Source organism: Rattus norvegicus, chromosome 14 (assembly GCF_021556685.1).
Source record: "Rattus norvegicus strain SHRSP/BbbUtx chromosome 14, alternate assembly SHRSP_T2T, whole genome shotgun sequence".
In the NCBI taxonomy this organism is placed as follows: Eukaryota; Metazoa; Chordata; class Mammalia; order Rodentia; family Muridae; genus Rattus; species Rattus norvegicus.
In genome coordinates, this window is record NC_141547.1 from 26,390,436 (window position 1) to 26,405,325 (window position 14,890).

Here is a 14,890-nt window from a genome sequence, read left to right on the forward strand (position 1 = left end):
CGAGGCTCAGGTTTGCTCGTGGGGTGCTGCCCAGGGCTCTCTGCAGCGGCAGCAACCAGGAAGACCTGTGCCGCCCCTTCCGGGAGCTTCAGTGCACCAGGGTTCCAGATGGTCTTTGGCTTTTTCCTCTGGCGTCCGAGATGTGTGTGCAGGGAGCAGTCTCTTCTGGTTTCCCAGGCTTGTCTGCCTCTCTGAAGGTTTAGCTCTCCCTCCCACGGGATTTGGGTGCAGAGAACTGTTTATCCGGTCTGTTTCCTTCAGGGTCCGGAGGTGTCTCTGGCAGGGGTCCTGCCGCTCCTGGGCCCTCCCCCACGGGAGCCCAGAGGCCTTATACAGTTTCCTCTTGGGCCAGGGATGTGGGCAGGGGTGAGCAGTGTTGGTGGTCTCTTCAGCTCTGCAGCCTCAGGAGTGCCCACCAGACCAGGCGGTTGGGTCTCTCTCTCACTGGGTCTGGGAGCAGAGAGCTGCTGCGGGCCGGGATCCGCGGGTGTGGGATTTCCGGTAAACACAGAACGTGCCCGGTCCTAGAGAAATTCTGCTTCCGTGTGTCCCAAGCTCACCAGGCCGCTTTCTTGCAGCAGAAAATTTGGTCTTACCTGTGGTCCCGAGGCTCAGGTTCGCTCGTGGGGTGCTGTCCAGGGGCTCTCTACAGCGGCAGCAACCAGGAAGTCCAGGCCTTATTGAAACATAGCATCTACAACTCCTTTATTTTAGTGTGACATAGGTGCCCATTGTTGATGCTGATGAAGACTGTCAATATTGAGGCCTTTGAAACTTGTAGCATCGATCTCTATGTGGTGAGAAGAATATGTTATCAGTATTCACTCACAGGAGAAGGCACTTTCGGTGTTTCCTCAAATATAAACTTATCCTATAAAATTTAGTCCACATATGAAAAATATATTCAATAAAACCCTGTCTTATGACTAACTAAACTAAAACAGCATATCAAAAGGGACATAAAACACAAATGTCATTGTATACTATTTCTACATTATAAAAATGCAATTACAGACCCGGTGAGAGAGAGACCCAACCGCCTGGTCAGGTGGGCACTCCTGAGGCTGCAGAGCGGAAGATACCACCAACACTGCTCACCCCTGCCCACATCCCTGGCCCAAGAGGAAACTGTATAAGGCCTCTGGGCTCCCGTGGGGGAGGGCTCAGGAGCGGCAGGACCCCTGCCAGAGACACCGCCGGACCCTGAATGAAACAGACCGGATAAACAGTTCTCTGCACCCAAATCCCGTGGGAGGGAGAGCTAAACCTTCAGAGAGGCAGACAGGCCTGGGAAACCAGAAGAGACTGCTCCCTGCACACACATCTCGGACGCCAGAGGAAAAAGCCAAAGACCATCTGGAACCCTGGTGCACTGAAGCTCCCGGAAGGGGCGGCACAGGTCTTCCTGGTTGATGCCGCTGCAGAGAGCCCCTGGGCAGCACCCCACGAGCGAACTTGAGCCTCGGGACCACAGGTAAGACCAAATTTTCTGCTGCAAGAAAGCTGCCTGGTGAGCTTGGGACACAGGGAAGCAGAATTTCTCTAGAACCGGGCACGTTCTGTGTTTACCGGAAGTCCCACACCCGCGGATCCCGGCCCGCAGCAGCTCTCTGCTCCCAGACCCGGTGAGAGAGAGACCCAACCGCCTGGTCAGGTGGGCACTCATGAGGCTGCAGAGCGGAAGAGACCACCAACACTGCTCACCCCTGCCCACATCCCTGGCCCAAGAGGAAACTGTATAAGGCCTCTGGGCTCCCGTGGGGGAGGGCCCAGGAGCGGCAGGACCCCTGCCAGAGACACCGCCGGACCCTGAAGGAAACAGACCGGATAAACAGTTCTCTGCACCCAAATCCCGTGGGAGGGAGAGCTAAACCTTCAGAGAGGCAGACAGGCCTGGGAAACCAGAAGAGACTGCTCCCTGCACACACATCTCGGACACCAGAGGAAAAAGCCAAAGACCATCTGGAACCCTGGTGCACTGAAGCTCCCGGAAGGGGCGGCACAGGTCTTCCTGGTTGCTGCCGCTGCAGAGAGCCCCTGGACAGCACCCCACGAGCAAACCTGAGCCTCGGGACCACAGGTAAGACCAAATTTTCTGCTGCAAGAAAGCTGCCTGGTGAACTCAAGACACAGGCCCACAGGAACAGCTGAAGACCTGTAGAGAGGAAAAACTACACGCCCGAAATCAGAACACTCTGTCCCCATAACTGACTGAAAGAGAGAAAAACAGGTCTACAGCACTCCTGACACATAGGCTTATAGGACAGTCTAGCCACTGTCAGAAATAGCAAAACAAAGTAACACTAGAGATAATCTGATGGCGAGAGGCAAGCGCAGGAACCCAAGCAACAGAAACCAAGACTACATGCCATCATCGGAGCCCAATTCTCCCACCAAAACAACCATGGAATATCCAAACACACCAGAAAAGCAAGATCTAGTTTCAAAATCATATTTGATCATGATGCTGGAGGACTTCAAGAAAGACTTGAACACACTTAGGGAAGCACAGGAAAACATTAATAAACAAGTAAAAGCCTACAGAGAGGAATCGCAAAAATCCCTGAAAGAATTCCAGGAAAACACAATCAAACAGTTGAAGGAATTAAAAATGGAAATAGAAGCAATCAAGAAAGAACACATGGAAACAACCCTGGATATAGAAAACCAAAAGAAGAGACAAGGAGCTGTAGATACAAGCTTCACCAACAGAATACAAGAGATGGAAGAGAGAATCTCAGGAGCAGAAGATTCCATAGAAATCATTGACTCAACTGTCAAAGATAATGTAAAGCGGAAAAAGCTACTGGTCCAAAACATACAGGAAATCCAGGACTCAATGAGAAGATCAAACCTAAGGATAATAGGTATAGAAGAGAGTGAAGACTCCCAGCTCAAAGGACCAGTAAATATCTTCAACAAAATCATAGAAGAAAACTTCCCTGACCTAAAAAAAGAGATACCCATAGACATACAAGAAGCCTACAGAACTCCAAATAGATTGGACCAGAAAAGAAACACCTCCCGTCACATAATTGTCAAAACACCAAACGCACAAAATAAAGAAAGAATATTAAAAGCAGTAAGGGAAAAAGGTCAAGTAACATATAAAGGGAGACCTATCAGAATCACACCAGACTTCTCGCCAGAAACTATGAAGGCCAGAAGATCCTGGACTGATGTTATACAGACCCTAAGAGAACACAAATGCCAGCCCAGATTACTGTATCCAGCAAAACTCTCAATTAACATTGATGGAGAAACCAAGATATTCCATGACAAAACCAAATTTACACAATATCTTTCTACAAATCCAGCACTACAAAGGATAATAAATGGTAAAGCCCAACTTAAGGAGGCAAGCTATATCCTAGAAGAAGCAAGAAACTAATCGTCTTGGCAACAAAACAAAGAGAATGAAAGCACACAAACATAACCTCACATCCAAATATGAATATAACGGGAAGCAATAATCACTATTCCTTAATATCTCTCAATATCAATGGCCTCAACTCCCCAATAAAAAGACATAGATTAACAAACTGGATACGCAACGAGGACCCTGCATTCTGCTGCCTACAGGAAACACATCTCAGAGACAAAGACAGACACTACCTCAGAGTGAAAGGCTGGAAAACAACTTTCCAAGCAAATGGTCAGAAGAAGCAAGCTGGAGTAGCCATTCTAATATCAAATAAAATCAATTTTCAATTAAAAGTCATCAAAAAAGATAAGGAAGGACACTTCATATTCATCAAAGGAAAAATCAACCAAGATGAACTCTCAATCCTAAATATCTATGCCCCAAATACAAGGGCACCTACATACGTAAAAGAAACCTTACTAAAGCTCAAAACACACATTGCACCTCACACAATAATAGTGGGAGATTTCAACACCCCACTCTCATCAATGGACAGATCATGGAAACAGAAATTAAACAGTAATGTCGACAGACTAAGAGAAGTCATGAGCCAAATGGACTTAACGGATATTTATAGAACATTCTATCCTAAAGCAAAAGGATATACCTTCTTCTCAGCTCCTCATGGTACTTTCTCCAAAATTGACCATATAATTGGTCAAAAAACGGGCCTCAACAGGTACAGAAAGATAGAAATAATCCCATGCGTGCTATCGGACCACCACGGCCTAAAACTGGTCTTCAATAACAATAAGGGAAGAATGCCCACATATACATGGAAATTGAACAATGCTCTACTCAATGATAACCTGGTCAAGGAAGAAATAAAGAAAGAAATTAAAAACTTTTTAGAATTTAATGAAAATGAAGATACAACATACTCAAACTTATGGGACACAATGAAAGCTGTGCTAAGAGGAAAACTCATAGCGCTGAGTGCCTGCAGAAAGAAACAGGAAAGAGCATATGTCAGCAGCTTGACAGCACACCTAAAAGCTCTAGAACAAAAAGAAGCAAATACACCCAGGAGGAGTAGAAGGCAGGAAATAATCAAACTCAGAGCTGAAATCAACCAAGTAGAAACAAAAAGGACCATAGAAAGAATCAACAGAACCAAAAGTTGGTTCTTTGAGAAAATCAACAAGATAGATAAACCCTTAGCCAGACTAACGAGAGGACACAGAGAGTGTGTCCAAATTAACAAAATCAGAAATGAAAAGGGAGACATAACTACAGATTCGGAGGAAATTCAAAAAATCATCAGATCTTACTATAAAAACCTATATTCAACAAAATTTGAAAATCTTCAGGAAATGGACAATTTCCTAGACAGATACCAGGTATCGAAGTTAAATCAGGAACAGATAAACCAGTTAAACAACCCCATAACTCCTAAGGAAATAGAAGCAGTCATTAAAGGTCTCCCAACCAAAAAGAGCCCAGGTCCAGACGGGTTTAGTGCAGAATTCTATCAAACCTTCATAGAAGACCTCATACCAATATTATCCAAACTATTCCACAAAATTGAAACAGATGGAGCCCTACCGAATTCCTTCTACGAAGCCACAATTACTCTTATACCTAAACCACACAAAGACACAACAAAGAAAGAGAACTTCAGACCAATTTCCCTTATGAATATCGACGCAAAAATACTCAATAAAATTCTGGCAAACCGAATTCAAGAGCACATCAAAACAATCATCCACCATGATCAAGTAGGCTTCATCCCAGGCATGCAGGGATGGTTTAATATACGGAAAACCATCAACGTGATCCATTATATAAACAAACTGAAAGAACAGAACCACATGATCATTTCATTAGATGCTGAGAAAGCATTTGACAAAATTCAACACCCCTTCATGATAAAAGTCCTGGAAAGAATAGGAATTCAAGGCCCATACCTAAACATAGTAAAAGCCATATACAGCAAACCAGTTGCTAACATTAAACTAAATGGAGAGAAACTTGAAGCAATCCCACTAAAATCAGGGACTAGACAAGGCTGCCCACTCTCTCCCTACTTATTCAATATAGTTCTTGAAGTTCTAGCCAGAGCAATCAGACAACAAAAGGAGATCAAAGGGATACAGATCGGAAAAGAAGAGGTCAAAATATCACTATTTGCAGATGACATGATAGTATATTTAAGTGATCCCAAAAGTTCCACCAGAGAACTACTAAAGCTGATAAACAACTTCAGCAAAGTGGCTGGGTATAAAATTAACTCAAATAAATCAGTTGCCTTCCTCTATACAAAAGAGAAACAAGCCGAGAAAGAAATTAGGGAAACGACACCCTTCATAATAGACCCAAATAATATAAAGTACCTCGGTGTGACTTTAACCAAGCAAGTAAAAGATCTCTACAATAAGAACTTCAAGACACTGAGGAAAGAAATTGAAGAAGACCTCAGAAGATGGAAAGATCTCCCATGCTCATGGATTGGCAGGATTAATATGGTAAAAATGGCCATTTTACCAAAAGCAATCTACAGATTCAATGCAATCCCCATCAAAATACCAATCCAATTCTTCAAAGAGTTAGACAGAACAATTTGCAAATTCATCTGGAATAACAAAAAACCCAGGATAGCTAAAGCTATCCTCAACAATAAAAGGACTTCAGGGGGAATCACTATCCCTGAACTCAAGCAGTATTACAGAGCAATAGTGATAAAAACTGCATGGTATTGGTACAGAGACAGACAGATAGACCAATGGAATAGAATTGAAGACCCAGAAATGAACCCACACACCTATGGTCACTTGATTTTTGACAAAGGAGCCAAAACCATCCAATGGAAAAAAGATAGCATTTTCAGCAAATGGTGCTGGTTCAAGTGGAGGGCAACATGTAGAAGAATGCAGATCGATCCATCCTTATCACCCTGTACAAAGCTTAAGTCCAAGTGGATCAAGGACCTCCACATCAAACCAGACACACTCAAACTAATAGAAGAAAAACTAGGGAAGCATCTGGAACACATGGGCACTGGAAAAAATTTCCTGAACAAAACACCAATGGCTTATGCTCTAAGATCAAGAATCAACAAATGGGATCTCATAAAACTGCAAAGCTTCTGTAAGGCAAAGGACACTGTGGTTAGGACAAAACGGCAACCAACAGATTGGGAAAAGATCTTTACCAATCCTACAACAGATAGAGGCCTTATTTCCAAAATATACAAAGAACTCAAGAAGTTAGACCGCAGGGAAACAAATAACCCTATTAAAAAATGGGGTTCAGAGCTAAACAAAGAATTCACAGCTGAGGAATGCCGAATGGCGGAGAAACACCTAAAGAAATGTTCAACATCTTTAGTCATAAGGGAAATGCAAATCAAAACAACCCTGAGATTTCACCTCACACCAGTGCGATTGGCTAAGATCAAAAACTCAGGTGACAGCAGATGCTGGCGAGGATGTGGAGAAAGAGGAACACTCCTCCATTGTTGGTGGGATTGCAGACTGGTAAAACCATTCTGGAAATCAGTCTGGAGGTTCCTCAGAAAATTGGACATTGAACTGCCTGAGGATCCAGCTATACCTCTCTTGGGCATATACCCAAAAGATGCCTCAACATATAAAAGAGACACGTGCTCCACTATGTTCATCGCAGCCTTATTTATAATAGCCAGAAGCTGGAAAGAACCCAGATGCCCTTCAACAGAGGAATGGATACAGAAAATGTGGTACATCTACACAATGGAATATTACTCAGCTATCAAAAACAACGAGTTTATGAAATTCGTAGGCAAATGGTTGGAACTGGAAAATATCATCCTGAGTGAGCTAACCCAATCACAGAAAGACATACATGGTATGCACTCATTGATAAGTGGCTATTAGCCCAAATGCTTGAATTACCCTAGATCCCTAGAACAAACGAAACTCAAGACGGATGATCAAAATGTGAATGCTTCACTCCTTCTTTAAATGAGGAAAAAGAATACTCTTGGCAGGGAAGGGAGAGGCAAAGATTAAAACAGAGACTGAAGGAACACCCATTCAGAGCCTGCCCCACATGTGGCCCATACATATACAGCCACCCAATTAGACAAGATGGATGAAGCAAAGAAGTGCAGACCGACAGGAGCCGGATGTAGATCGCTCCTGAGAGACACAGCCAAAATACAGCAAATATAGAGGCGAATGCCAGCAGCAAACCACTGAACTGAGAATAGGTCCCCTATTGAAGGAATCAGAGAAAGAACTGGAAGAGCTTGAAGGGGCTCGAGACCCCAAAAGTACAACAATGCCAAGCAACCAGAGCTTCCAGGGACTAAGCCACTACCTAAAGACTATACATGGACTGACCCTGGACTATGACCCCATAGGTAGCAATGAATATCCTAGTAAGAGCACCAGTGGAAGGGGAAGCCCTGGGTCCTGCTAAGACTGAACCCCCAGTGAACTAGTCTATGGGGGGAGGGCGGCAATGGGGGGAGGGTTGGGAGGGGAACACCCATAAGGAAGGGGAGGGGGGAGGGGGATGTTTGCCCGGAAACCGGGAAAGGGAATAACACTCGAAATGTATATAAGAAATACTCAAGTTAATAAAAAAAAATCAAAAAAAATGCAATTAATTTAATAGTAATGAAAATAGAGTTGATTTTTTGGCTATCATGACTATCATAATAGCTGGAATATTTTTGAATAAAAATGTATAAAATTATTAGATGTTCCAGAGAAGCCTCGGAGGATGGGCTATGAAATTATGATTAAATTTAAGCATTAAGCCTTGCCTTAAAACACTGGAGGAAGTTATTCCAGATATTAAATTACTTTTGAAAATTAAACTTATTTTAAAAGCAAAAAAACTGTGTGAAAGGAAGATACTTTTAATGAGAAGTAGGATAGGGACTAGATAGGATAGAAGGAATAGTTTTTCATTATTGCAAAAGACCAGATTTAGTTGCTAGCATCCATATTAGGTAACTGTGAGCTGCCTCTGACTCTAGATGCAGGGATTCTAGATGCAAATGCTGGCGTGGATGTGGAGAAAGAGGAACACTCCTCCATTGTTGGTGGGATTGCAGACTGGTACAACCATTCTGGAAATCAGTCTGGAGGTTCCTCAGAAAATTGGACATTAAATACCTGAGGATCCAGCTGTACCTCTCTTGGGCATATACCCAAAAGATGCCCCAACATATAAAAAAGACACATGCTCCACTATGTTCATCCCAGCCTTATTTATAATAGCCAGAACCTGGGAAGAACCCAGATGCCCTTCAACAGAGGAATGGATATAGAAAATGTGGTACATCTACACAATGGAATATTACTCAGCTATGAAAAGCAATTACTTTATGAAATTTATAGGCAAATTGATGGAACTGGATTGCCCCTAAAACTAGATAAGATGGATGAAGCTAAGAAGTTCATGCTGACAGGAATGGGATATAGATGTCTCCTGAGAGACACAGTCAGAGCATGTCAAATACAGAGGCAAATGCTAGCAGCAAACCACTGAATGGAGAAAGCAACCCCCATTGGAGGAATTAGAGAAAGGATTGAGAGAAGTGAAGGGCCTTGCAGCCTCATAAGAACAATAATGCCAAACACCATGGACTGAACCCTGGGTTTAACTGCATGTGTAGCAAAGGATGGCCTTATTGGGCACCAGTGGAAGGAGAACCCCTTGGTCCTGCCTAAGTTGGACCCCCAGTGTAGGGGAATGTCAGGGAGCGAGGGGGATTAGATGGGGAGCTTTTTTTGAAGAAGGGAAGGGGGATGGGATAGGGTAAGTTTGTTGGGAAACCCTGGGAAAGGGAATAATATCTGAAATGTAAATTTAAAAAATCCAATAAAAAATGAAGGTAAAACATTCCATCTTTCATAAAATTATTTAACCTCAGGAATTAAACAATTCAAATGCTTCAGGAATTCCCTGAAACTGACCAGATTCATAAGGCTTCCGTATCTACAAGTGAATTGAAGCAGTTAGGACTGCTAAGAGATATTTTGCCAGGAGAGGCTCAGAGCAGCCGAGCCACATGGCTGAGGTCCCTTCACTACAATATTTATAACATTTGTTCCACAATGGTTTTCAGAGATGCTTTCCACTTTCTGTAAAGACAGGCATCCTTAACGAGTAATGGGAGCTACACTTATCAATGGCTATAATGATAGTATTAAGGATATAATAAATATTATGCTGGTCTGGCAAGGTAGAGGGGAGTACTTTCTTTTAAGGTCTGCGAATGCAAATGCCCAGGTGGCTGGAAGTTTTTCAGTATGAGGCATACATTCCCTCCTGTTGAGTCAGCTTTCAGTCAATTTTGAGAGATGTTGGTTGCCATTGATGTGGGCGCCACCTACTGCACCTGCTTGCATATCTTGCCATGCTGCTAATTGCTGTGAACCATTTGTGGTGCAGCTGGCTAGGATTGTTAAATTGCCTCCCCCCACCCTTGGGCACATGCGTAGTATTTTTGTTAACCATGAAACTTCAGGAAAAATGCTTTGAGGATAGATCCATCATGAATTATCCAGGTTTTCTGTCCTAAGTGTGTGGTACCAACTGCAAATTACAGTTCACAATCAACTGCAACCAAACACTATAGCTACAGTATTGATTTTTGTGTGTCTGAATCATTTGGGCTATACTGGCCAACTATTGAAAAAGAGGTATCTCATGCCTAATACTAAAGTTTTCAATAGTTCATGGTTCCGTATATAGCACTCTCAGTTCAGGTGGTTTAACTATATTTAATATATACATACACACATACATATACACATACACACATACATGTATACAAACATACACAAACATACACATATATGCATATATACGTATACACATAAGCAGATACATATACTACATATACATATAATGTAAGTTATATATGCATGCATTACATATAATTTATGCATATGTATACACATATACATGTGTAGTATACTTTAGGTAATGCAAAATAATGATTCCTTGAAATTTTATTAAGCAACCTTGATGCTATTTGTCCTTCATCCCTGACTTTTTTCTATGTCAGCCTTTCTTCTCCCAAGTAGAAACCCCTCCACAGTATTTTCTATGAAGGAAAATATAATTAAATATTACCATTTGAACTATTTTTTAAAGATCATTCTTTTTTGTTATCTCAGTAACTATATCATGAATACTTTAATATAACTATTGTATAAATATACCAGAAATTTTGCTTAAATTTACATGCTTCTAAATTCTGAGACAAGTGAAAACAAATAAGAGGTAAGTTCAAGTTTTCAATTTCCAACTGTAAAATAGTAGTTGAAAATTTTACTTTAGCACAATTTTATAAAATTTTAGAATGATTACAAATGCTCTCATTTTTTTTTTTTTGGTTCTTTTTTTCGGAGCTGGGGACCGAACCCAGGGCCTTGCGCTTCCTAGGCAAGTGCTCTACCACTGAGCTAAATCCCCAACCCCTACAAATGCTCTCATTATAATTAATTATAACACATGATCGTCAAGACTTATTATATGCCAAGGAAGTATTGAAGATAATGAGCAAGCTAGACAGTCCTGTGAAGACATTTGCTAACTACAAAGAAGTGCTGGACAAGATCTGTCTGTCAGGAAGATTAGTGAATAATTGCAAAAAGTTGTCTGGAGTCTTATAAACAAAAGGTAGTAATCAAATTGTTCTGATTACTATATTGGAGTGGTGTGTGAGCATATGCTGTTTACGGAAAATATTCAGTTAAGTACTCAGGAATGATGTATCAATGCCAGCAAGTTACTGCCAAAGGATTCAGGAACGTTATACCTAAAAAGAAAAGAAATAAGGAAAGAAAGGGAGCAAATAGAAAATCCAGGGAGATGGGAAGAAAAACGTAATAAAGGAAGAAAAAAAGAGGGAGAAGAGACCGAACTTTATTCTACCTTTCTATTATCATTCTATAGCAGTCATTCTATAACATTAGGGAATACTTCCTTGTAGCCTTGATTGCTTATCATAATGATATCTAATTTTGAAAACAAATTTCTACTACCACTGGTAGTGATGTAGGTTTATTCTGCCTAATTTTAATAGGAGTATTTTCTTCCTTGATATTTATTTGGATTGTAAAGGTTTATAAAGTAAAACACCTTATCATATGTGTCATTTGTAATTTTTCTACTGTTTCGTGGGCTATTCTTATCCTGTTAATTGTCTCCACTGTTCCCAAGGGGAATGCCAACCTTAAATTTGATGTAATTATCTTTACACAATTTTGCTCATATTGTTGTTATATGTTCTTCTGTTTTCTTCTAGTAGTTTAGTGATTTATCTTACACTAAATATTTGTCATGGTTTGTATCCATTTTCATATGATGAATAGTGTTGACATCATTTTTTTTCACATTGATGTTCAGTTTTTACAGATGTATGATGAATTGCTCCCTTAATCTTACATGACAACCTTGCCTCTTTTCACAAGTCTTGATTTTACAATCTCCTGTTATTCCTTCTCTCCTCATTCCATTCTCTTGGAATTTATATTTTCAAACTTTCACTTTCAGTTTACATGGACCCTTGGAGGTGAAATACAATTTCAAATTCTACCACAATCTCTAAGAGAAAAAGCTGAGTTTCACCTAGGCAATGAACTGTATCCTAATGGAGAACCATTTATATATGACATAGCACCTTTCTATTGTGTTATACTTCTTTTTGTCTTTGTCTTGTAATAATATGATTCTATTTTGCATACAGAGTAATATTCTTTGAATCTATGTGGACACTATAGAGCAGTATAGATCTAGATGTATGAATCCTTTTGGAAATGCTAAGCTATCACTTTCAGTGATCAGAGTGCAATGACAACAGAGCCTTAGAAATGAAGACATACAGAGGTGAGTGCTAGCAGCAAACCACTGAATTGAGAACAAGATTCCCATTAGAGGAGTTAGAGAAAGGATTGAAAGAGCTGAAGGTGTCCCCCCTATACTTCTACTTTACTGCCTTCCTGTATTCCCCCGCACTGGGGGTCCAACCTTGGCAGGACCCAGGGCTTCCCCTTCCACTGGTGCTCTTACTAGGATATTCATTGCTACCTATGAGGTTAGAGTCCAGGGTCAGGCCATGTATAGTCTTTGGGTAGTGGTTTAGTCCCTGGGAGCTCTGGTTGGTTGGCATTGTTCTTCTTATGGGGTTGCAAGCTCCTTCAACTCTTTCAAGGGGATTCTAGAGCAGGACTCACTATAAAAGTACCAGCTTAGGTTAAAAGGTATAAGGGAATTATACAGCATGGACTTCCTCCCTGAAATAACACAGTTGTGTACCTTCCGAGAAGATCTCCAAAGTGGCCTCAGCATATTTTAAGAATGCAGGATTGTGGGGTAGATAAGAATACAGTTGATCATGGCAACAAGTGGGCTGTTTGGGCCTCTGGTTAACCTTTCATCTTAACAAGAAATTCCCACTGGTTCTAAGCTGATTCCAGCTAGGAAGGCAGGGTGGCCAAGGTAAGACCTTTCCTCTCCTTCTCTATATGGAATTTCTGAGTTCCTGAAATCAGTAGGAATTCTAAAAACTTTCTTGCTGTATTCCCATAGGCCTTCTACAGAAATTGTAATTATTCATTTGCTGACTTACGTTCTTGTGTGAATAAAGAATTTAGAAGACTCTTAGACATGTTTTGTCATTTTTTTATTTTGTGATTTTTGTGTTACCATTCAAAGTTACATTTAATTATTATAATAGTATAGTTTTGTTACTCAACAATGAAGGCTTACTCATCAGTACACATTACAAGAATAAAATTAAAATTAGAAGAATTCAAATCAATTAAAAGACACACTGAGAATGAATCCACAATATCTCTCATATTTTAAGAATGAATACCTGCAAGCATTTCCTTCATGAGAAAAAAAATTGAGGGGAAATAGCTCATATATGGACCCATTACATGGTTTGCAAAACCAACCACCTGTAACCAGTGATAATAATAAAACAAAAGGAAATAAAAGGATAGTTTGGTCACAGTTTAAATCCTCGCCGTACATCAGTTATGCTCCTTTAAAACTTTTAAACTACTTGAGATTCGACATCTTTATCACCAAAGTATGACTGAGATATTTTTCTTCATAAATTCTTTTCAAGGTTAATTCAGTAGAGCAGTACAACAGAAAATGTATTGATACTAGAAGATACACTATGGAAACACTGGAAACCTGGAGATATTGGTATATCACATTTCTGGTGGCAGCAAGAAAGTCCTCTACAAAGACAAGTCAAAGGTATTAAAGGTTTATAATATGTCATAGTGTGAAAGTCGTCCAACTCAGCAGAAAAGTCATGATGAGCTTGAAGCAGTTGTCAACATTGCTTCCACAGTCAAGAAGCTTGGAGGTCCCGTGGATCTGTGTCTTGCTTCAACAGTGTTTGGATGGAATGGACCCGGGGACTCCCACTTTATTAGCTTCCAGCCACCTTACAAGTCTCTCAAGTTGCAGCGTCGGGGACCATCTCCTTGGAGTGTTCTGCTGCTAGGATGAGCCAGCACCATCTTCACGGTTAGCCCCATACTCTGGAACAGCCGTGTCCTTTCGGATTCGTCAGAATTCTTCCACCGGAATGGAAGCTTCGGTGAACTGCCTGATCGACTTGCACCTGAGGGCCTCCTACACCTACCTTACTCCGGGCTTCCTTTTTGATTGGGATGAAAGGGCGTAGGCCACTTCTTCCATGAATTGGCCAAGGAGAAGCGCGAGGGCACAGAGGGCACAGAGCATCTCAAGTCAAAGACTGATTGCGGGGTTACACTCTTCCAGGGTGTGCAGAAGCTGTCTCAAGATGAATGGGGTACAACCCCGGTTGCCATAGAAGCTGCATTGACCCTCAAGAAGAACCTGAACCAGGCCCTCTTGATTCTGTATGCCCTGGGTTCTGCCCACACAGGCCCTCATCTCTGTGACTTCTTGGAAAGCCACTTCCTGGATAAGCAGGTGAAGCTCATCAATAAGATGGGCAACCACTTAACCAACCTCCCTAGGCTAGCAGGGTCTCAACCAGCACAGACTGGCATGCACCAGGTATCTCTGGGCGAGTATCTCTTTGAGAGTCTCACTCTCAAGCACAACTAGGCCTCTGCGCCTTCCAAGAGACTCCCTCCTCTGCATCTCACTAGTCAGCTTCAGGACCTCCACCTGGACGAACCTATCAAGCTACGAGGCAGCTTTGTAACCACCCTGGAGCATCTCCCAAATCTTAGACCAAGTAAAAGTAAAGCATTTTGAAACAGAAAAAAAAAAAAGCTATTTGAAGGCAAGACAAGTAGCTTATACTAGCATGATCAGGTTGGGCTTTCTTCACTGACATTTCCTAAGCAATCACTGTATAGGACTATGCATCATAGCTCTTAATATTTATATGAAAACTACAGTAAGTAGTAATTTAATGTTTTCAGAAATTAAGATTGGAGAACTTAAAAATATTACCCCAAAAACTCACTGAGAAGTTCATTCAGAGACAGCCTTTTCTAACTC

The 14,890-nt window shown here is 41.4% G+C and overlaps 1 pseudogene; it reads left to right on the forward strand.

Annotated features, from left to right (window-relative positions):
- The first annotated feature begins 743 nt into the window (after positions 1–743).
- On the forward strand, positions 744–14,488 carry LOC148001290 (ferritin light chain 1-like; annotated as a pseudogene).
- Positions 14,489–14,890: the final 402 nt, after the last annotated feature.